This window comes from Lontra canadensis, unplaced genomic scaffold (genome assembly GCF_010015895.1).
Source record: "Lontra canadensis isolate GAN:19392208 unplaced genomic scaffold, GSC_riverotter_1.0 scaffold64, whole genome shotgun sequence".
Classification (NCBI taxonomy): domain Eukaryota; kingdom Metazoa; phylum Chordata; class Mammalia; order Carnivora; family Mustelidae; genus Lontra; species Lontra canadensis.
The window spans coordinates 5,110,636-5,133,077 of NW_022631058.1; positions in this window are offsets into that span (position 1 = coordinate 5,110,636).

A 22,442-nucleotide genomic window follows, 5' to 3' on the forward strand; every position below is an offset into this window, starting at 1 on the left:
CAGGGAGAGCTATAAAGACAATAGATACATGCATACATACATGTATGTATGTATATACACACACACACACACACACACACACACAGAAATGGAGATTTTCAGATAATGCTATACGCAAATGTTTTCATGAAAAACACCTACATTTGCTTTACATTTTTTAAAAGTAAAACATCCATGAGATGCCTAGGTGTCTGTCTGTTAAGCATCTGGCTTCATGATTCATGATTCATCTGGCTTCATTCAGGTCATGATTTCAGGGTTCTGGGATGGAGCCCAAGGTCAAGCTCTGTTCTCAGTCAGGAGTCTGCTTCTCCCTCTCTCTCTGCCCCTCCCCCACTCCTGCACATGCTCTCTCTCTGTCTCAAACAAATAAATAAAATATCGCTAAAAAATAATAAGTAATAAATAAAAACAAATAAACAAACAAACAAAGTATAAGATGGCTGAATAGAAGATGGGGTGGGCTAGTTGAGATTTATATGGCACTATGTATAATCCATACTTATTAAATCTCTATATTAAAATGAGGAAGGTGAGTTTTCTTGAGGCTAATCTACAATTTTACAGAAACAAGTTACACATTGGGGATATGCAGCATAAAGAAAAAGAGGGAAAGGAAAGTTACCTTCAAGAGTCTTCCCAATCTATCAGTTTTATAAAGCCTGGATCTCCTAGCAAAGGATAAAATTAATTTTAGTTGAAAGAAAATTTACTAGCAATTGTGTGATTTTTTTTTCTAACATCTAAGCTAATGTCTTTAATATCTCCTTCTGAATCATTTCTCAAGGCAGAATCTCTTTAAGGTAGTCAAAAAAACCTAGTTATACAGGAATAGTGGAGAGAAGGTACTCGAACTCATAGTTAAGACAATATCCTGACATGCTCAGTTATAATTATTAGCAAGAGTATTACAAATTCTTTCAACTTAATCTTTAAGGTGTCAATAATGAAATTTAGAATTCAGCTATTACACTTCTGTTATAGTGCAGAGAACATAAGCCTATTCACCATTAAAGCTTAACTAGTTTTATTAATTTCACATTTCTGATGTAACAAATTACTGCAACATCTACGACTTAATGTGACATGAATTTATCATCCCATAGTTTCATTTAGGCAGACTTGGTTGAGTTAGCGTTCACAAAGGCCTTAATCAGGGTGGTGACAGAACTGAACTCTCCATTCTGACATTGACACTAAATCTGTCTCCAGGGTCACTCAGTTTGTTGACAAACTGAGCAAAACTCAGCTACAAGTGGCTGCAAGGCAGGAAGTCACTGGTCAAAAAGGGACATGGCATAAATTCCAAAAAATATCCTCTTCTCTTCTCCTCTTCTCTCTTCTCTCCTCTTCTCCCCTCCCCTCCCCTCCCCTCCGCTCCTCTTCTCTTCTCTTCTCTTCTCATCTCTTCTCTTCTCTTCTCTTCTCTTTCTCTTCTCTTCTTCTTTTCTTAGATTTATTTATTTGAGAGAGACAGAGAGAGAGAGAGAGAGAGAGCATGAGCAGGAAGGAGACTCATGATAAGTCTCTGCACTGAGTGTGGAACCTGACACGGTGCTCAGTCTTACAACTCCGAGATCATGATCTGAGCCTAGATCAAGAGTTGGATGCTCAGCCAGCTGAGCCACCCAGGGGGCAGAGGATATTTTAACTGAGGACAAGTTTCATGTTTGATGCAGGGATGCATAGTGCTTTTTCTTCACAGTATATTCATGTCATCTCAGGAACAGAGAGAGAGAAAAGAGTGGCTTCACGAAGGATTAATTTATTCCTGCAAAGCCAGCTGAATATTCCTCAAGGAACAACTGAATGATCAGAATGGATTAAGTCTAAGCCAGTTTGAGCTTTTAAATAATTTGTTCTACTGATCACCACTGGGTGCAAGGCTTGGAGAGAAGACTAGCATGGGAAAGCATAGCTCTCAGATTCTTTGTAGTAGTTAAGAATAGTCATCTGCTTAAAGAGAGTACCAATAGGCTGTTCTACTCACAAATTAACAGCACATTTTAGACCCATTGCTGCCACTATACTGACATATATTAGTTAACTATTAATTAGCAAAGCAGACACTAAACAGTCCATGAGCCTCGCTTTATAAATTTTATAAATTTGATGAAATTCCATTACAAAGGTGTTCCCCTTAGAACCAAAATCAAACAGAAAGCTGCCAAATTCAGTGTGGACGATTGTTAGTGATTAATTCACATGTCCCATCCCCGAAAGTACATTTTATATACCCTTCTGGTTATTGATATCCTATTCATATGGGAGTGTTGAATGTATGGAAGGCATTTAAGCCAACCACACTTTATTTCTACCTTCAGATTTAATGAGACCCTATCCTACACATTCATTATTCTAATTAAAAAGACACTAATTTTACCAATCAAATCTGATTTCTCAATGTGATGGCTGAAAGGCTTATAGGAGGTCCCCCCGGAATGTATGCTTCCTGTCATAAAGGCAGAGTTAAATAATCCCAGGAATGTGAATTCTCGATTAGGGAAGTAGACACCCTCCTAATCAAAGCTCAAGACAACTGGCACTCATGTGTTATAAAACTGCATAACCTGATACTTCTGAAATAAATTATGACTATCATAATACAGTGTCTTTTAATATGAGTGAATTTTAGAATAACTGGAATCAGATGGTCATGGAAGACCTCTCTGAGGCCACATTAAATCTAAGACTTAAATTACAAAAAAACAGTCTTTAAAAATTTACAGTAAGATGGACGTGAATGACATGGCAAAACCTATATAAGAAGATGTTCGCCTTGTTTAAGAAAAAGGAAGAGCAAAAGAGCATGAGAAGAAGAAGCAATGAGAAGAATGGCACATGGGAGGGGGTCATAGAGGCTACATCCCATAGGATCTTACAAGCACAGCATAAAGTTGGCATTTTGCAATAAATGCAACACAAGGGCATTGGAAATTATGAGGCAGAGGTATCATTATATGATTTATATTTATAAAGGATCATTCTGGCTCCTATGGATTATAGAGAAATAATGTTTGAAATAGAAAGTCCAGTTGAGGGTCTAGTGCAATATTCCAGCAGAGGCATCATGGTGGTTTGCAGCCACATGACAATGCAGAAGCAGGGAGTAAAAATTTGACTTTGAATAAAATATAAAGCTGACACGACTTCCTATGGCTGGATTAGGGCTACTATAGCCTTAATTCTTATATCGTTTCCAAACGTGTATTTTGAAACCTAATAAACATTGTGAGATTTCAAAAACCAAACCACAATGAAGAAGACACAATACCAAGGTATTTAATCTAAATTATAGTCAGATTATTGTTTTTTATTATTTATTGGTTGGAGAGAGAAGGAAAATGTTCTCTATTTATTGGTACACAAAATAGCATAGTCCTACTCATGACTTTTTCAGTTTGGGACATGTTCTATTTTAGATGCCCATTGGAATAGGAGTGGAAATATTAAGAAAAAACTACACAGATGTTCATATGCAAGGTATGGACTGGAAATATAAATTGAGGAGTCATCAGCATAATTAAGGCCATGAGACTGGATAAGATCACCCAGGGAGGATGTTAGTATAAGGATCAAGCCTTAGGTGCTCTGGTTTTTGGAAGTCAGGGAGGTAAAGAAGGACCAGGAGATAAGGAGTATCCAGAGAAGTAGCGGTCAAATGAGATGACGGTAGTTTCCTGGTTGCCAAGTAAATTAAATGTTCATACTTCCCCTGAAAACTCTGGAGAACACTTCCTTGCCTCTACCAGCTTCCAGTAATTGCTAACAATCCTTGGAGTTCCTCAGCTTGGATCATATTCTAAAGTTCCAGGTGGACATGAGTTTTGGGAGGGTGATAGTCGAAGTAGTATGAGGACTAAAGGTGAACTATTGGATTTAGCTATATGGCAGCTATTGGTGAGCTAAAAAGGAAAAGTGGAGAAGAGTGGCATGGCATGGTGAAGATAAAAACATCTGAATTTGTTTAGGTTCAACAAGAGGGGAAGGAAGAAATTAGAGGGAAGTGAGAATAGGCAATGTGAGGCAAAGGAAGACAAGAAATCACTGAACCCAAGTCAGTGAGGCCATAAGAGTTTTGTTTTGCCTTATTTCATTTACTTATGCTTTACTCTTTAAAAAAATTAAATTTTTGCAGAAATATGAATACTTTATGTGCTGATGGAAAATATATTGTATCAAAAGGAGCATTAATTATTAAAAATGAGAAAAGAAAGAATTGCTGGAATGATTTCATTGAACAGTCAAGAATGAATTGGATCTGATGCTCATAGGAAGGGGTGGTCTAAGGTGGGAGCATCAGGAGGTCATTCTGGGCACTGACAACACGTGCAGGGAAGTGGGGAGCAGGGATGTGGGGAGATGAGATGGTACAGGCCTCTGGATCTCTCCTCAGATTTCTCAGGAAAATGGGAAGCAGCCTAGCAACCTTACTTTGGAAAGGCTAGAAATATAATTGAAAGCAAGATTTAAAAATATTGAATAAATGCAGGAAACATATTAGTCATAGAAATTTACAGATAGGGGCACCTGGGTGGCTCAGTGATTAAACCTCTGCCTTTGGCTCAGGTCATGAACTCAAGGTCCTGGGATCGAGCCCTGCATTGGGCTCCCTGCTAAGCAGAGAGCCTGCTTCTCTCTCTCCTTCTGCATGCCCCGCTACCTACTTGTGATCTCTCTGTCTGTGTCAAATTAAAAAAAAAAAAAAAAAAAAAAAATCTTAAAAAAAAAAGACCCTCAAAAAAAAAAATTTACAGATAGACATCACAGCATAATATGAGTTGGGTTATGTGTGATAGAAGTAGATGGAAATTTTCATCACTCTAAAAAATTTTCACCACTCTAAAAAAATTCTTGAAATGGACAATGAGGTTAAAAAAAAGGAAAGAAGGATTAATAAAATTATATAAGTAATTTACAAAGTTCTTTTAAAAATCACAATGTAAATAGATTCATATTTCAAATATTAACAGATCAGTAAAGTTAAATGAAAAGGTTGTTATTTTCCGCCCAATTACTTATTAATAATTATTGTTAATTTCCACCCTACTAGTTATGAATAAATTAATAGTATTTGTGGGTTTCTAATTTTCAAGAGTCAGAAAACATTGGCAGAATTATTCATGCATCTTTGTTTTTTGAAACTTCTTTGACTACAGTTGAAAGCAAACAAGAAAGAAAACACTTAAATTCCAGCTATGCCATCTGATTTACTAATTAAAAAAAAATAAACAGATAAATCTATAAGATGAACCCAATAAAATATTTAGTTAAAATTTGACCTTGCTAGAATAGTTATTACTACTGAATGACTTTATGTTCTTAAACAGAATAATACCCTTGAAACATTTGAACTGGATAATCTTTTATTAATATTACTATTGACTTTTTCTAAATAAATTTATCGTGGAGTTGAGATAAATGGCAGGTCACTCAAAGTATAGCTAATAATCTACTGATTGGTAGATGTAATGATGCTATTTCTTTGTTATTCTTATCATAAAACAACAGGGGGAAGCTATGAGATACTAAGCTTAAAGAATGGGTCGGATGCATACTACATATACATAAATAGTTTTCTTTCTCTTTTTTCTATATTCTTGTGAGCTCTGCAGAAATTATGCTTATAGATCCTGGATATCAACCTTTTGTCTGTACTGTCATTTACAAATATCTTCTCCCATTCCGTGGGTTGCCTCTTTGTTTTGTTGACTGTTTCCTTTGCTGTGCAGAAGCTTTTGATCTTGATGAAGTCCCAAAAGTTCATCTTCACTTTTGTTTCCTTTGCCTTTGGAGACATATCTTGAAAGAAGTTGCTGTGGCTGATATTGAAGAGGTTACTGCCTATGTTCTTCTCTAGGATTCTGATGGATTCCTGTCTCACGTTGAGGTCTTTTATCCATTTTGAGTTTATCTTTGTGTATGGTGTAAGAGAATGGTTGAGTTTCATTCTTCTACATATAGCTGGCCAGTTTTCCCAGCACCATGTATTGAAGAGACTGTTTTTTTTCCACTGTATATTTTTTCCTGTTTTGTCGAAGATTATTTGACCATAGAGTTGAGGGTACATATCTGGGCTCTCTACTCTGTTCCACTGGTCTATGTATCTGTTTTTATGCCAGTACCATGCTGTCTTGGTGATCACAGCTTTGTAGTAAAGCTTGAAATCAGGTAACGTGATGCCCCCAGTTTTATTTTTGTTTTTCAACATTTCCTTAGTGATTCAGGGTCTCTTCTGATTCCATACAAATTTTTGGATTATTTGCTCCAGCTCTTTGAAAAATACCGGTGGAATTTTGATCGGAATGGCATTAAAAGTATAGATTGCTCTAGGCAGTATAGACATTTTAACAATGTTTATTCTTCCGATCCAAGAGCATGGAATGGTCTTCCATCTTTTTTTGTCTTCTTCAATTTCTTTCATGAGTGTTCTGTAGTTCCTCGAGTACAGTTCCTTTACCTCTTTGGTTAGGTTTATTCCCAGGTATCTTATGGTTCTTGGTGCTATAGTAAATGGAATCAATTCTCTAATTTCCCTTTCTGTATTTTCATTGTTAGTGTATAAGAAAGCCACTGATTTCTGTACATTGACTTTGTATCCTGCCACGTTGCTGAATTGCTGTATGAGTTCTAGTAGTTTGGGGGTGGAGTCTTTTGGGTTTTCCATATAAAGAATCTATCTATAAAGAACTCCTCAAACTCAACACACACAAAACAGACAATCATATTAAAAAATGGGCAGAAGATATGAACAGACACTTCTCCAATGAAGACATACAAGTGGCTATCAGACACATGAAAAAATGTTCATCATCACTAGCCATCAGGGAGATTCAAATTAAACCCACATTGAGATATCACCTTATACCAGTTAGAATGGCCAAAATTAGCAAGACAGGAAACAACATGTGTTGGAGAGGATGTGGAGAAAGGGGAACCCTCTTACACTGTTGGTGGGAATGCAAGTTTTTGTAGCCACTTTGGAGAACAGTGTGGAGATTCCTCAAGAAATTAAAAATAGAGCTTCCCTATGACCGTGCAATTGCACTACTGGGTATTTACCCCAAAGATACAGATGTAGTGAAAAGAAGGGCCATCTGTACCCCAATGTTTATAGCAGCAATGGCCATGGTTGCCAAACTGTGGAAAGAACAAAGATGCCCTTCAACGGACAAATGGATAAGGAAGATGTGGTCCATATATACTATGGAGTATTATGCCTCCATCAGAAAGGATGAATACCCAACTTTTGTAGCAACATGGATGGGACTGGAAGAGATTATGCTGAGTGAAAAAAGTCAAGCAGAAAGGGTCAATTATCATATGGTTTCACTTATTTGTGGAGCCTAACAAATAGCATGGAGGACAAGGGAGATGGAGAGGAGAAGGGAGTTGAGGGAAATTGGAAGGGAAGGTGAACCATGAGAGACTATGGACTCTGAAAAACAATCTGAAGGGTTTGAAGAGGTGGGGGGGGTGGGAGGTTGGGGGAACCAGGTGGTGGGTATTAGAGAGGGCACAGATTGCATGGAGCACTGGGTGTGCTGCAAAAACAATAAATACTGTTACGCTGAAAAGAAATTAAAAAAAAAGAGAAATTATACCTATAATTACACACGCATACACACACACACACACACACACCACATATTTCTGCTACACAAAGGAATTGAATAGATGATATGATGGTATATAATTCACATTGCGTGGATAACCTTACACTGATATATAAGATAAAATATAGTTCTATGTACAAAGTAAATATATATCATAAGGCTCGACCAATACTTAGCTATACACTCACTCACACACACCATTTATATAATATGTATATTTATCAATAGTAACTCTTTTTTTTAAACAGTTCTTTTTTTAAAATTTTTAATTTATTTATTTGACAGGCAGAGATCACAAGTAGGCAGAGAGGCAGGCAGAAAGAGAGGAGGAAGCAGGCTCCCCGCTGAGCAGAGAGCCCGACGGGGGGCTCGATCCCAGGATCTCGGGATCCTGGGATCATGACCTGAGCCAAAGGCAGAGGCCCCGACCCACTGAGCCACCCAGGCGCCCCATATCAATAGTAACTCTTAAACCATATGGAGCAATAAGTCTACTTAAAGCAAAGTATATGTATTTTAAACACAGAAAATATCAATGATACATACTTACTTTACAATGACAAGGTCATTTCTTTATAAAATAGGGACTTCTTTGGAGGGGGACTTCTTTTTAATTGTGGGAAAATTTTATATTCTTTTTTCAGAGCATCCAGCTGTGAGGTTTTATGTGCAGAGTGTAACTGGGGAAGGGCATGGAATATGTCCACCATTATAGCAGCATGTATTTTTCAAAAGTCCATGTCCACTGAAAATCAATTACCATTAAAAAAAATGATCTACTTCTTAAGAGGTTGTAGATTGCCCTGAGGCAATCTTTATTATTTTTGGTAGAGAGCTTAAGGCAAATATTAAATATCTACCAACGACATTTGGATTTTCCACAAAGAATTTACATTCAAAGTGGACAGTGCAACAATCAGCATAGTGAATTAGTGTTGTAGGAAGTGACCACAACAAATATAAACACTCCAGATAAAGTGCAATAAGTTCTTAGTGTTTAATATACTTTTCAGAACCTACTTGGTTTCTTGCTTAGCCTGGCTATTCAGTAGGACATGCCAGATTAATATACAGGAGACTATGTATTGAAATATTTTACTAATGAGCAGAGCAAGTGGAAAAAAATGGCTGACACCTGTAGGATATTATGCCATTTTTATGTGTGGAAAATTGCATGGAATTTTGACACTTTTAGTATACGGTTAAAGAGGCACCTCACACATTATGCCATTGACTTTCCAATAAACCATTAAATACTTTTTTATTCCTAACATAACTATTTAACTGCTAGACCAACATAACCCTGCCTAAAGCCTCAGTAAATTGTGCAGACATTTCCACCTCAAAGAAGTAGGACCCTATAGCCTGGGTGCAAAGAGCATTATGCAGTGCAGATTTCAAGCCAGAGGTTAGTGTCTTCTGAATTGCAGGAATAAAATACTTTTTAACAGGGTGATGCACTCTTCCCATTTGCCTAGTTATTGCAAAATAGATGCAGCAAACTCAATTTTGACAGTAGCTTGAGAGTTAGAAGTAAAAGCAAAATCACTATAGTTTCAAAAGGGGAGCTATGTACTCTCCCTCCCCCCTGACTGTTGGAAAGACTGAAGAAACTATGTATGCAAATACAGAAAACTCAGAATTGCTATTAAAGTGTTTATCTCTCCTCAGAAGTTTAGACAGATCTACCAGTCTAATTTAGCCATATACCACCCCCTCCTTCTTTTTCCTCCCAGAGCACACTGAACCTAACCCTAGCATAGAGTTTTTCATTGTTGGGATGTGGTTTTCTTGGATAGTAGGTAATGATCTTTAGAGGGTCTCACTGTTTGAGTGCTTTTAACATGGTAGGCATTGGAGATTCAAAGATGAGTGAAGGTTGAAAAATTAATGAGTGAATACATTAATAATTAATAAAATGTATACTGATATAGTAGAAAAGGTAGACTTTAAAAATGAAATATTTGTGTATATATATATATATTTATGTTCACAACCTGTTTCCTTCATTAAATTAACTTGTCCCATCACTCCTTCAGTATTAATATTTTCTTTTATTGTATTTTTAATATATATTCCCATTAATTGCATATTAATCTATATTATTCTGGGTTCTCCTACTGGTTCTGTTCTTAATAAATAAATTTATTATAAGAAACTGACTGACTCACATGGTTATGGAAGCTGAGAATTCCCAAGATCTGCAGTCAGTAGGCCAGGACCGATGTTATAGTTCTGGTCCTGGTCCAAAGGCTTGAGAATCATGAGAGCCAACAGAGTAAGTTCAAGTATGAATCAGTGTCCAGAGACAGAAGACCAGTATTCTAACTTGAAGATAGTCAAGAAGAACTTGACGTAGAGAACCTATGTTACTCAGGCTTTTTTGTTCTATTCATGTCTTCAGTGGATTAGATGGGACACTTTCACATTAGGAAGAACCATCTGCTTTACTCAGTCTACCAACTCAAATATTAATTTCATCCAGAAACTCCTTCACAGATATACTCAGAATAATGTTTAATCAATTAATTTGTCCAAAATATATATTTGAAAATGAGAAAAAAATCTGGGCACTCAATGGCTTAGTCAGGCTGACACATAAATTAACCTTCATAATATCTCTAACTAACTATAGATCTACCTATCTAATCTATCTAGTTGTGTTTGTATATTATTTAGCTATTGTTGTACACAGTCCGCATACAAATGAGCACATGATAATTATGTATAAACATCACTTAGAATAGGGAGGAAGAAAAATGGTCCTTAGCCATCACTTTATTAAAAAATAATCATGAAATAAATGTCAACAAAACTAAATACTTTCTTTTTTTTCCTGTGTAGTATGGCACTAAATTAAAACTTATTTAATTATTCAGTCAGACTAGATAGTTAGTAAATGTCAGGTACTAAACGAGCTTCTAGAAATACAATAGTCTAATGCCTCTACGTTAATGTTCTTTTGAACCTTAAATACTTTATTTGAAAGAACAGACAAGACAGTAGTATAATGTACCTTTTGTTGCCTTTGGTACAGTTTGATCTTCTAGAAGGAAGGAAGGAAGGAAGGAAGGAAAAAGAGAAAGAGAAAGAAAGAAAGAAAGAAAGAAAGAAAGAAAGAAAGAAAGAAAGAAGAAAGAAAGAAAAGGAAAGAAAAAAGGGAGGGAGAGAGGAAGGGATGAAGGAAGGAAAGGAGGAAGGGAGGGAGGGAGGAAAGGTGGGAAGGAGGAAGAAAGAGAGAAAGAAAGAGAGAAAAAGAGAGAGAGAGAATGAAAGAAAGAAAGGAAGGAAGGAAGAAAGAAAAGAAGGAAAGAAGGAAGAAAGGAATGAAGGAAGAAAGAGACTAGGGAGCAAGAGGAAGAAAGGAAGGAAGAAAGGAAGGAAGGAAGGAAGGAAGGAGGAAAAAGAAGAAATGGAGTTGAGATGAATGAATAAGAAGTGAACATGCATATAAAAAGCATTTTCTTTATGTCCAACACTGGGTCTTAATATCTCTCAAGGCAAACTCCTAGCTTCAATCAAACCAGCTTCTTTACTGCTTACATTTCCAGAGATAAATAGTCTTTTGCATGAAAATCTTTTCGATGTATGCTAGAAATCCTTTTTCATGAGTTCAGAAATAGACTGCCAACACAAGTAACAGTATCATGGATGGAACTTAACTTTCAGTGTAAATGAGATATCCTGATTCATACCATTCTTTGGCAATGGAAAGTGAAAGACTCAGAGCAATGATATCATCAAATAACCCAGTTCTTTCAGTCTCTTTTATATTCTGCAGTGTCACATTATCCTAAGGCTCGATCTTAGCCCAAATTTTTAACAGGTACAGGGTCTCCTAGAGCTACTGCTTCCTCATTCATATGCAGTGGAGGAGTTTCAAAGCAACTGGTCTGGCTTAGATCTGATGCTTGTTCCTAACCTTAGCATGTGAAGAGCTCAATAGAAAGACTGGCTGATTTAGTTAACATCATTCACACCACCTCATAAGGTAGGGGCAGTGCTAACTTCCCTCCAGTCACAGACTGTTAGGAAGTGGATAGCTAGTGGAGAGCAGTGGACAACGTTCTATCACTGATGTCATAGACAGAAACTTATTTTTAAAGATTGATTTATTTATTTGACAGAGTGAAAGAGAGAGGGAACACAAGTAGAGGAACCAGAAGAGGGAGAGGGAAAAGTAGGCTACCCATTGAGCAGGGAGCTCGATGTGGGGGCCTATCCCAGGACCCTGAGATCATCACCTGAGCTGAAGGCAGGTTTTTAATTGACTCAGCCACCCAGGCATCCCAAAAGAAATATTTTTTAAAATGGGAAAAATATGATCCCCAAATTAAATTCCTTAGGAAGAAGGTCTAAAGCACATGTGATCTGCAATTGAGTTCCTTCAATTCTTATGGCCAAGGATTTGGCATTTAAAATTAATAGGGCGCCTGGGTGGCTCAGTGGGTTAAGCCTCTGCCTTCAGCTCAGGTCATAATCTCAGGGTCCTGGGATGGAGCCCCGTATCGGGCTCTCTGCTCAGCAGGGAGCCTGCTTCCCCTCTCTCTCTCTGCCTGCCTCTCTGCCTACTTGTGATCTCTCTCTCTCTCTCTGTCAAATAAATAAATAAAATATTTTTTAAAAAATAAAATTAAATTAACATCACTGATGAATTAGTAAACTATAGGTATCCCATATTGTTTATTAGCAGAAGTTCCTAGGGTTAAATAAACTTCATTTTATAGAAAAATATACAGGAATTCTCCTAACAAACCCAGCTTGAAGTAGAATTGGGACAAGCTTTATATACCATTAGAAAATTGTGGAAAAATAAAATTGTGCTAGTAATTGCCATGACTCATATGTTGTTAATGGTTTTGCAAGTTGTAATCATAATCTGTCCTAATCTATATTTATACTTCATAGTTCCCAAACACCAAACCAGTGTATAAAAAAAAAAAAGTGTAAAGAGAAGAATTTTTAAAGGTTTTATTTATTTATTTGACAGAGAGTTCACAAGCAAGCAGGGCGGGGAGGGGGAAGCAGGGTCCCCACTGATCAGAGAACCTGATGTGGGACTCTATCCCAGGACCCTGAGGTCATGACCCCAGTGGAAGGCAGAAGCCTAACCCACTGAGCCACCCAGGTGCCCGTTAAGAGAAATTGTAACTGCATCATCCTTAAATTCTGGGATCCACTACTCATTAATAAGGTTAAGATAATCACTCCTATTCTTCAGTAAATGACCTCCTTTCACTTCCTCTTATTCTCTGTAAAAATAACTCCATAAATGCCTTGGAGTTGATTTCTTGACTACTTCTGTTTATACATTCTCTGCAGTAGTTTGTATCAAGATTCAAGTCAAAGGTTCCCCTGTCTTCAACACAGGCTTCACGATCTTGAAGAGCCCTTATAGGACTTGCAATCTATGTGTTTATTAAACTTGAATACCAAAAATGAACAATATAGCTATCAGCAGAAGGGTCTCTAAATCAAAGATAATTGCAAAGAGACAAAAAAGTAAGTTTCTTCCTTAAATTATTGAAAATATACAATAAAAATTGCATGTTAATTCACTCACTTAGCTTTCATTAGGCGGGGTCCCATTCACCTTATGGTGAAAGGGTATTTATTGTTTCTGGCTACAACACAAGGCAATTTATTTCATTAGGTTCAGTTTATTTGTATTTGAAAATTCCTCTCCCTTCCCTTCCTTTCCTTTTCCTTCCTTTCCCTTCCCCTCCCTCTGTCCTCCCTCATTTCTATCCTTCCTTCCTTCCTTCCTTCCTTCCTTCCATCTATCAGCATGGGTTTAATTAAATACAGTGTATCTAAATTATATTCTGGTGACCTGAAATGTTACCCAGAGGGTTACAACCCTGTTTCCTTCCATGATTCCCAACCAGACCTGTTATATGGCTTTATATTCCTTGTGATCACATTATGGGGTAGAAGCTAAACTGCTCTTAATAAATGTTATGTGTGATGAGACCTCAGGGTTTTCAAAGTCTGAAACATATTGCTTCAGTCTTATTAAGATGTCACTTTGTTCAAATATGAATATATGTCTGCATTATCTCAATTCTTGGCATATTGCTTTAAAATAACATTGTTTCAAGTTTTTCAGATGACATGACACTGTTCACAGCATGTTCACAACATCCAGAGAAGTTTGCAAATTCTTCCAGACAAACTGATCCACATTTATTTTTTACCACTGATGACTCATAAGGGAGGGCAGAGCCCTTGGCTTATTATAGTTTTTATCCTACACTCAAGTTCATCCAGCATGTCAGTTCAACAATGTGTGATGTGTCAACTTCAAAAATTAAACAAACCAGATGATGTAGCACTTGCACTACAAACAACTGCCCCCTCAACCTTCATTTGCTAGCAAAAATGCTTTGACTTTTGTTTCCCACAAATCCCACTTTTGACTCAAGTCCAGCTTCTGTTTTCTGTTGATTCATAAGAAACTGGTTTTCTCAGCTGAGCAATATACTTACTCTTATTTAAAGATACTCTCATTTAAAGATCTTGTCTCTTTATGTAAATGTTTAATTTTTATCCAGGGGTTACTGAAAATTTAAGATGTTCTTTTTCTTTTTTCCTTTTAGAAAAACTCTTGTCATATATAAAAGGAGACAATTGTTCTTCATTAAATTGAATTACTACTTGTTACCCACTTCTAAATCCAAGAACCTCATTTCCACATGATGGTGTACACTCTTTGGTGTAAAAGGGAATGCCCAAAGGTAGAACTATAATTTAAAGGCATACATGATACGTCATGCACATCTATATGTGTATACACAAGAAGATGTGGCAAACTTGAAAGAATGTATTTAATTTGGGGTATTTATACTTCCATTCCCCCTCTCTGAGGAAGAAAGATTCACACAATCTTTGTTAGTTTCTTGACTCTCCTTTGAAGCCCAGGATTCCAATAATGAGACAACAGAAAAATTGAAAGAAAACAGAGAAACTTCTGCTCCATTAACAAATTTCCAAGCTAAAGAGGGAAAATGAGAAAAACAGTCTGGCTCTTGGTCTGCACTTGGGAAACAGTTATAAGGAACATCAGTGTGGGCGAGAGAGAAGTGGAATCATCAGCTGTATGGAGAGTAAGCCTGAAGAAAATAATAAAAAAAATTAAGATATTTTGATTCACTTTATAAATAGCACTTGCTATTTTCATGAAAGACTTAAAAATGGAGTTATTTTTAATTTTTATTGCATGGTAAGTTGATAAATGTTTTACTACAACCTTCTCATGTCAAAACAGGACAATAAGCAATAAGATATAATGCAGGTTACATATAATGATATGTACATTTACAAACTTCTAATAGTGGTTACTTCCTAGGAAAGACTGAAGAGAGATAAAGGCAGATCTATATATTTAATCTCTATGTAGCCATATAATGAATATTTTAGGTAAGCATACATTACTTTTTTTTAGTTTGAAAATAAATAAATTTTCTATATTTTATTGCCTTCACAACACTGACATTTTGTTAATCTAACTGGTAATTATCATTCCATAAAGAGACAATTATCGCTTTGGGGATAATCACATAGAAGACAAAAATAGTAGTAGCAAAAAATGCACTTTAACAAATTTCATTGCCAAAATTTCATTGCCAAAAATTCTGGGAATTCTTGCATTAACTCAGATCCACATGAACATCTATCTCAGTACCCTCCCACCCACCCCCAGACAAAAGGCATTTTGTAAAAATAGTCTTGTTTTACTTTTTAATTCTTAATTGACACATAGTTGTCATCTAATATTGTATTATTTTTAATAAATAGCACTTGCTACAGTGCTATTAATATAGTGATTGAATTATATAAATTATGAAATTCTCACCATGGTAAGTGTAGTTACCATCTGTCACCTTAAAATATTATAACAATATTAATAATATTATTCCCTTGTGCGTTTCATCCCATGAACGATTTATTTTATAACTGGAAGTTTGTTCCTTTTAACCCTCTTTCCCTATTTTGCCTACCCGCTTCCCTACTCACCCACCCTCTGGTAACCACCACTTGGTTACCTATATTTATGAATATGTTTCTACTTTTGCTAAAGCTTTTTGTTGTTATTTCTGTTGTTCATTCATTTTGTTTTGTTTTGTTTTGTTTTGTTTTGTTTTAATTTTTAAAACTTATTCATTTGAGAGAGATACAGAGACAGAGCACACTGGGGGAGAGGTGGAGAGGGAGTGGAAGAGACAGATACTCCAACATGGGGCTCGATCCCAGGACCTGGAGATCATGACCTGAGCCAAAGGCAGATGCTTAACCATCTGAGCCATCCAGTTGTCCCTTGTTTTTGATTTTTAGAGAACAATTATAAATTAAATCATATGATATTTGTCTTTTTTGTCTGACTTATTTCACTTAGCATAATGGCCTCTAGGTCCTTCCATGTTGTCTCAAATAACAAGATTTTGATTTAATTATTTCTAATTGTTGCTAGTTTCCGTTATGGCCATAATGGATAATTTAAAAAAACTAGAACTATAATCCTATACCTAGTAACACAGAGAATTAATTTTGTGACACATGGTAAAGTCTCTTAAAATAGTAAATATCAAAATATATTTTTAACTTATAGAAAAAGTTTATGCCCATTTCAAAAAGAATCATCATATGAAGTAAGATTCCTTGATGCCAATGAATAGAATATAACCAACAGAATACTAGCCAGAATAGAAGATAAAGAACATCTTCTAAAGAGAGCTCTCCTTCAACTCAACCCCACTAACACTTTAGTTCTCCCAACACAAATAAACAAACAAAAATCTGGCCTCTCAATACCAGTACTCCTTTGGTTATTTCAAGGCTAAAATTAAACAATGAATGAGAATATGCTTTGAAACTAAAAAACATAGTATGTAAGCATGAAACATCATTACAGTGACATTGAACAATAGTGAGGATTGATATGACTGTTTTCTCAGACATCACATTTAGATGTACTTCTAAACTTGACAGACAGCTAAAATGATACATCTTGGCATTTGCATATCCTTTTGTTCAGATATTTCATCACCCATGTTTTGAACATGTTCTAAACATTCTTTTTGGTAGTAATTTTCAAGATATGAAACTTTTCTATAGAAAAATGATGTTTCTTTTGTCTATAATTCATCTTTGTGTAAGCTTTAATTTCCAGTGTAGCAGGTGTTACAGGCTGAATTGTATACCTCCAAAATTCGTAGGTTGAAGTCCTATACCCCAGTGGCTCAAAGAATGATTGTATTTAGAGAGAGGACTTTTAAAGGGCTGATTAAATTAAAATGAAGCCCTAATCTAGTCTGACTGGTATCCTGGTAAGAAACAGGAAATTTGGGCACCCACAGAGACGCAGAGGGGCACTCACACAGAGCCATCTGGGTGGCTCAGTGAGTTTAGCACCCAATTTTTTATTTCGGCTAGGGTCACGATCTCAGTGTTATGAGATTGAACTCTGTGATCTCCATTCTAGGCGTGGAGCCTGCTTAAGATCTTTTCTCTTATTGTATAGATTCGTTATAGATTTTCAATATAATGGACATTCTGCAGTACTACGGAGACAGGGAGAAAGAAGTCATCTACAAACCAAGGACAGAACCCCAGAAGAAACCAACCCTAGTGACATCTTGATCTCAGGCTTCTAATCTCCATAATTATGAAAAGGTCAATTTTTGTTGTTCAGCCATTCAGTCCCTGGTAATGTGTTATGGCTGGTCTAGCAAACTAACACATCAGGATTTGAGGGAAAGATTGTATCTATTGTAGTATATCCCCATCAAATATCTATAACGGATCCATAAACCATAATTTTTTATACTCACACTTGTCTCTCCAAACAGCAGAATATTCACATTTCAGCAGATTTTGCTATATTTAAAATTTAAAAGTCACTTTTAAAATTGGGTTTTAGCTTCAGGCTTTCCACGTATTCCATCAAAAAGACACAAGTTACTAATGAAAAAATCTTAAGGGCCCTCTGCTGCTTCAGCCTCTGATACAAGCCAGTTGGCACAGCCAGGATGCAAAGGAGTCCTTGACAACCACAGGTTGGGAGTCAGTTCTTCTCTTCCACCCGGGCCCATGATTCTCCTTTGTAACAAATACATCAAATGAGGTCATTCCAAAGGTTTCAGAGACAAATTACTCCATGGGTAAGTGCTTTGGTAAAGCTCTCTACTTATGGGAATCACTCCTCATTTCCCATCATTATTATACCTGTAACTTTAAGAGTCTGTGAGTTTTGGCTCAGAGGAGGGAAAAAATGCCTTTTTTTTTTTTTTTTTTTTTTTTTTTACAGACAGGGTTTCTACTGATCTTTTATGAGTTGATGGGACTTTCTTGTTGTTTTATTTCATGGCCCCATCTCATATAAGCTGTGCAAATACCCACATCCTTAGTCTGTATGTATGTATAGGATCCATTCTGCTATTTATCTTTCTCTTGATCCAAGGCTGTATTTGTTGTGAGTGATAAAATGCAAGTAGAATTTTTTAAAATCTCCTACCTCAAACTTAATTAAAATGTCTGTTTATCACCAAACATAACAAGCTATAAATTGTATGGATGTCTCAGTTTATTTGGCTCTGCAAATATGTCACTTTGATCGATATAAATTTGACTTCACTCACAGTTTTGAAAGTGACAGCTCAGTGATATTTTCTCCCACAAAAGAATTAAAAAAAAAAAAATAGATGGAAGGTTGTCTCAATAGGAAGTTTCGAAGAGGAGAGCAGGGAGTCCCCAAAACAGGTAAGGTAAATTTGTAAAGCATGTAAAATAGGGTAAAATATTATGAGAAACGTAGGGTAGCCATGGAGTTTTGCCATCACATTGCTACCTTATGTTGAAAAGAAAAAAATAAAATAAAATAAATAAATAAATAATAGGGGAGGGATAATAAAGATAGTAGGTTTTTACCTAAAGGGAGAAATTCCACAGAAAGTGGGTTTGAATATTCACCAAAGAAAATCAAAGAAGGATCCTCTGGCCATTTCTGAGAGACAGACAAAGAAATATTATGGAGAGATGATTAAGATAGCATTAACGGAAGAAGATGGAAGAAATAAAAACCCAGACTCATATTGAAATTTGCCAATAAATAAACTGTCCTATACCTAAACCTAAAGCTTATGTTAGTTTTCTTTGGACAATAAGCAAAATGCTGTTTTTTAATAACCTAATCTATTGAAAACTCCCCAATAGAACTGAATGAGCATTGAGGCTTTCGCTGAAGAAAGAGTGGTAAGATTCAATAAACTTTCCTTCCTAGAATTCTCAAATGCAAGGTGGTCACCATAGATTTCTGAATACTTAAGAAACATGACAACCTCCATTCCTCATTAAAGCATAAAAACACGCTTTAGTTTGTCTGGACTTCATGAAGTCTGGCCTGCACATCTAGAGTTGGTATGTGCTAGGGGCCACCGTTTGTTTGAACTCAGCAGCCTTTATGGCTTATTTTAATTAATTTTCTTTGTCACATACCATATATTTCCTTTATGGCATTCAAGGGACTATGTAGAAGTGCCCCAGGGTGGCTCATTTAACACCTGAAATTTTCCTTTTTTTTTATTAACGTCTCGGATTGACCAGCAGGCAATGATATGCGTGAGAGAGGCATAGAAAAATACCCATAGCAGGCATTCTGTTTCGGATAAGTTTGCATTAAAAACTCTTAATAACGATAGGTTATTTCCTTTGAAGTTCTTGAGCAGGACCTCTTGTAATTCCCGGTGTTGCTTTAATTTAGCCAGAATATATAGCCGCCCCAATGTTTGTTCTCAGTTCAAATCTCATTAGCTTGGTGTTTGCATTCTCTACTCATGTAATGATGAAGGATTTTTTATTTGAATAAGGCCTCTGGGAATATATACGTGTGCATGTGTACATGATTTCATTAGAAATTCTCTGTGTAGTTATGACGGGAGGCAGAAAAATGAAGACATGATAGTAAATCCCAACCTCGTGAGTCCAAGATGATGCTACCTGGGGAAAATCACATGGTAAAGCCTCGATCCCCCTCAGCACTGAATGAGAAGAACAGTAGTGTTTTCATCACAGAATTACTACATGGATGCAATTAAAGAATAGGTAGAAAAATACCTAGAAAACTGGAAGCAATATAACCTATCATCTGTTTTATGGTGAAGAAACCAGGAAAGCATGAGGCATTGGACTCAGACAGACCTGGGTCTGAAGTTCATTTCCACCACTTACTAGCTGCTGACTTCTCTTTGCCTTGGTGGTTCTCATATGTAAAATGGGGATGACAGAGCAACTTTCCTTGGGCTATTGTGAGGCATAAAAAAATTCACATAAAGCATTATGCCATGCCATAATTAAACTAGTATTCAGTTAATGATAACTATACTGTATTATTCTTTGAAGACAAAGTCTTCATACCTCTGATGGACACCCTGTAAGTAAGCGGAAGCTTCTCTCCATTTAATCTTTCATGACTTCGAATGTTAGGAAAGGGTCTCTCTCATGTTTCTAAACTGCCTCTTTAACAAAATCAGTGATCACAATGCAAGGAATTCTTTTCCTTGCTGGTGGCATGCATTACATCAGTGCCTGTGCATTAACGGATCAGAACTGAGTGGGAGGGACTAGATAAACCACTGCTTAGTTTCTGAAAATAAGGGGGGGGGATGTAGCCAAATACATACTTAGTTTAATGAGTTCCAGAATTTGTCAGATTAGCTGAACAAGCAGAACAGGATCCAGAGCCTATTCATGAACAAAGAAATGAAAGAACGAATGAATGAGAAAAAATTAGATATACTAATTATGCAAGTGAGCTATAGGGACAAAATGATTTAAGCACATGGGAAGCATTAAGAGTAACTGCTATAAGCAATTGCTAGACGTGGTAGAAGGAGGGACACCCCAGGAAGAGAACTGGGAGAGAATGGAAAGGATTAGACAGAATTAAAGTGCAACCATTCTTCCTTGCAGGACCTTGAGAACTAGCATCTTCATTTCTAGGTGCATCTAATTACCTCCCATTGTTGTCTTCACCACCTCTCACACTTTGCCTCAAAATTAGGCTTTCATACTGAAGAGTCTTCTAAAGTGTTGATTTTTAAAATTTGTGTAGACTGCTAAACACCTTCCGATCTATTAAAAGTGTCTTTATATTTATTTTTTTATTTTTTTAAATGATGTATTTATTTTAGAGATAACAATCGTGATGGGGGGCGGGGGGAGAGATACTCAAGCAGACTCTGTGCTGAGCATGGAGCCCAACAGGGGACTTGACTTCAGGACCCTGAGATCATGACCTGTGCGAAAATCAAGGGTCAGATGCTCGACTGACTGCTCCACCTAGAGGTTCTTTTTAAACAGAATGATCAATTAACATTTATTGAGAATATACCATCTGTTATGTGGGATGGAAATAAACTCCAAGGATGAAAAATCCTACCCACAAAAATGAAGCTATAGGGGCACCTAGGTGGCTCAGTGGGTATTGGGCTCTCTGCTCAGCCGGGAGCCTGCTTCCTCCCCTCTCTCTCTCTCTGCCTGCCTCTCTGCATACTTGTGATCTGTCTGTCAAATAAATAAATAAAATCTTTAAAAAAAAATGAAGCTATAATCCAAATGAGGATACACATATTAGTGTTGTCTTTTTTTTTTTTAAGTGTAAGAAAAGATATTGGAATATCATACCTACTGTGTTCCTACTATGCATCAGGAACTATGATTATATGATCAACTTACAGTTACTGAAATAGGAAATTGGAAAGGATCCCCATTCAACAAAGGAGCTATACACATATCCATACCTTTGCATAAGTTTCCTGTGCTGATTTGTGTAAGCTTTGTTCCTTTGTCATACAGATAGATACAGTCATTTCTCACTGTTCTATCTCTTGTTTCCCATTAATGCAACTCTTTTTTCCATGATTAAAGGTAGAAAAAATTATTGACCTATCTTCCCTAATTCAGCAGGAAAGTTGTAGGATACCACAAACAGTCCACCACATCATGGAAATATAAATTAAATCACTCAATTTTCTTAGAATAATTAATTAACTACCAGATTCAAGGAAATCAATCATTAGGCTTAGTTGTAAATCAATTTACCTGCTTTCTAGACAAGATCTGGACCAATCTCCGATACTAGATTATGAGATCCTATTTTCTGTGACTTTTGCATTTATCTCTATGTACATTGGGAATAATCCTCCCACCTTCTCATTTTATTATTTTATTGCTTGTTCTCTGTCTGTGTGTGTGTTTATTTTTACTTTAGCAGTTTGTCATATGTTTTTCATATGAATTAAGTCAATTACAGGTAATTATTTGTCTTTGTCCTATAAGTGACTAATTTGAAATTGAGTGCCAGTGTAAATTGTTAGGGTCACAAGCCAATGTATTTGGTTGATTCAGCTAAATGGTCTTAGAAGCAACTCCCTAATTTCAGAGGCTTAACACAATAGAGGCTCATTTCTCACTCATGTAACACATCAGTGCAGGTGTTTGATGGTGACTTGAGGACCCTGGCTCCTTCCATCTGTGACTTCATCATTCCCTTGGGCCTTATTATTCTGTCCTAGATCTCTGCATCCACCTGGAAATGGGAGGAAAAGAGAATGTAGAGAATCATGCAAGAACATTTATGGGCCAGGCCTGGAGGTGGAGAGTATCACTCCCATTCCCACTCCATTAGCTAAGACTCGGTCAACCTGCCATACATAACAGAAGGCAGGAAGGGACATGCAGAGTACCTGGAGCCCTCTGGGAAAGTAAAATATTCTTGATGAACAATTAGCCAACTTATTTCTGCCATGGTCTGTACCTTAGGAAATAAAA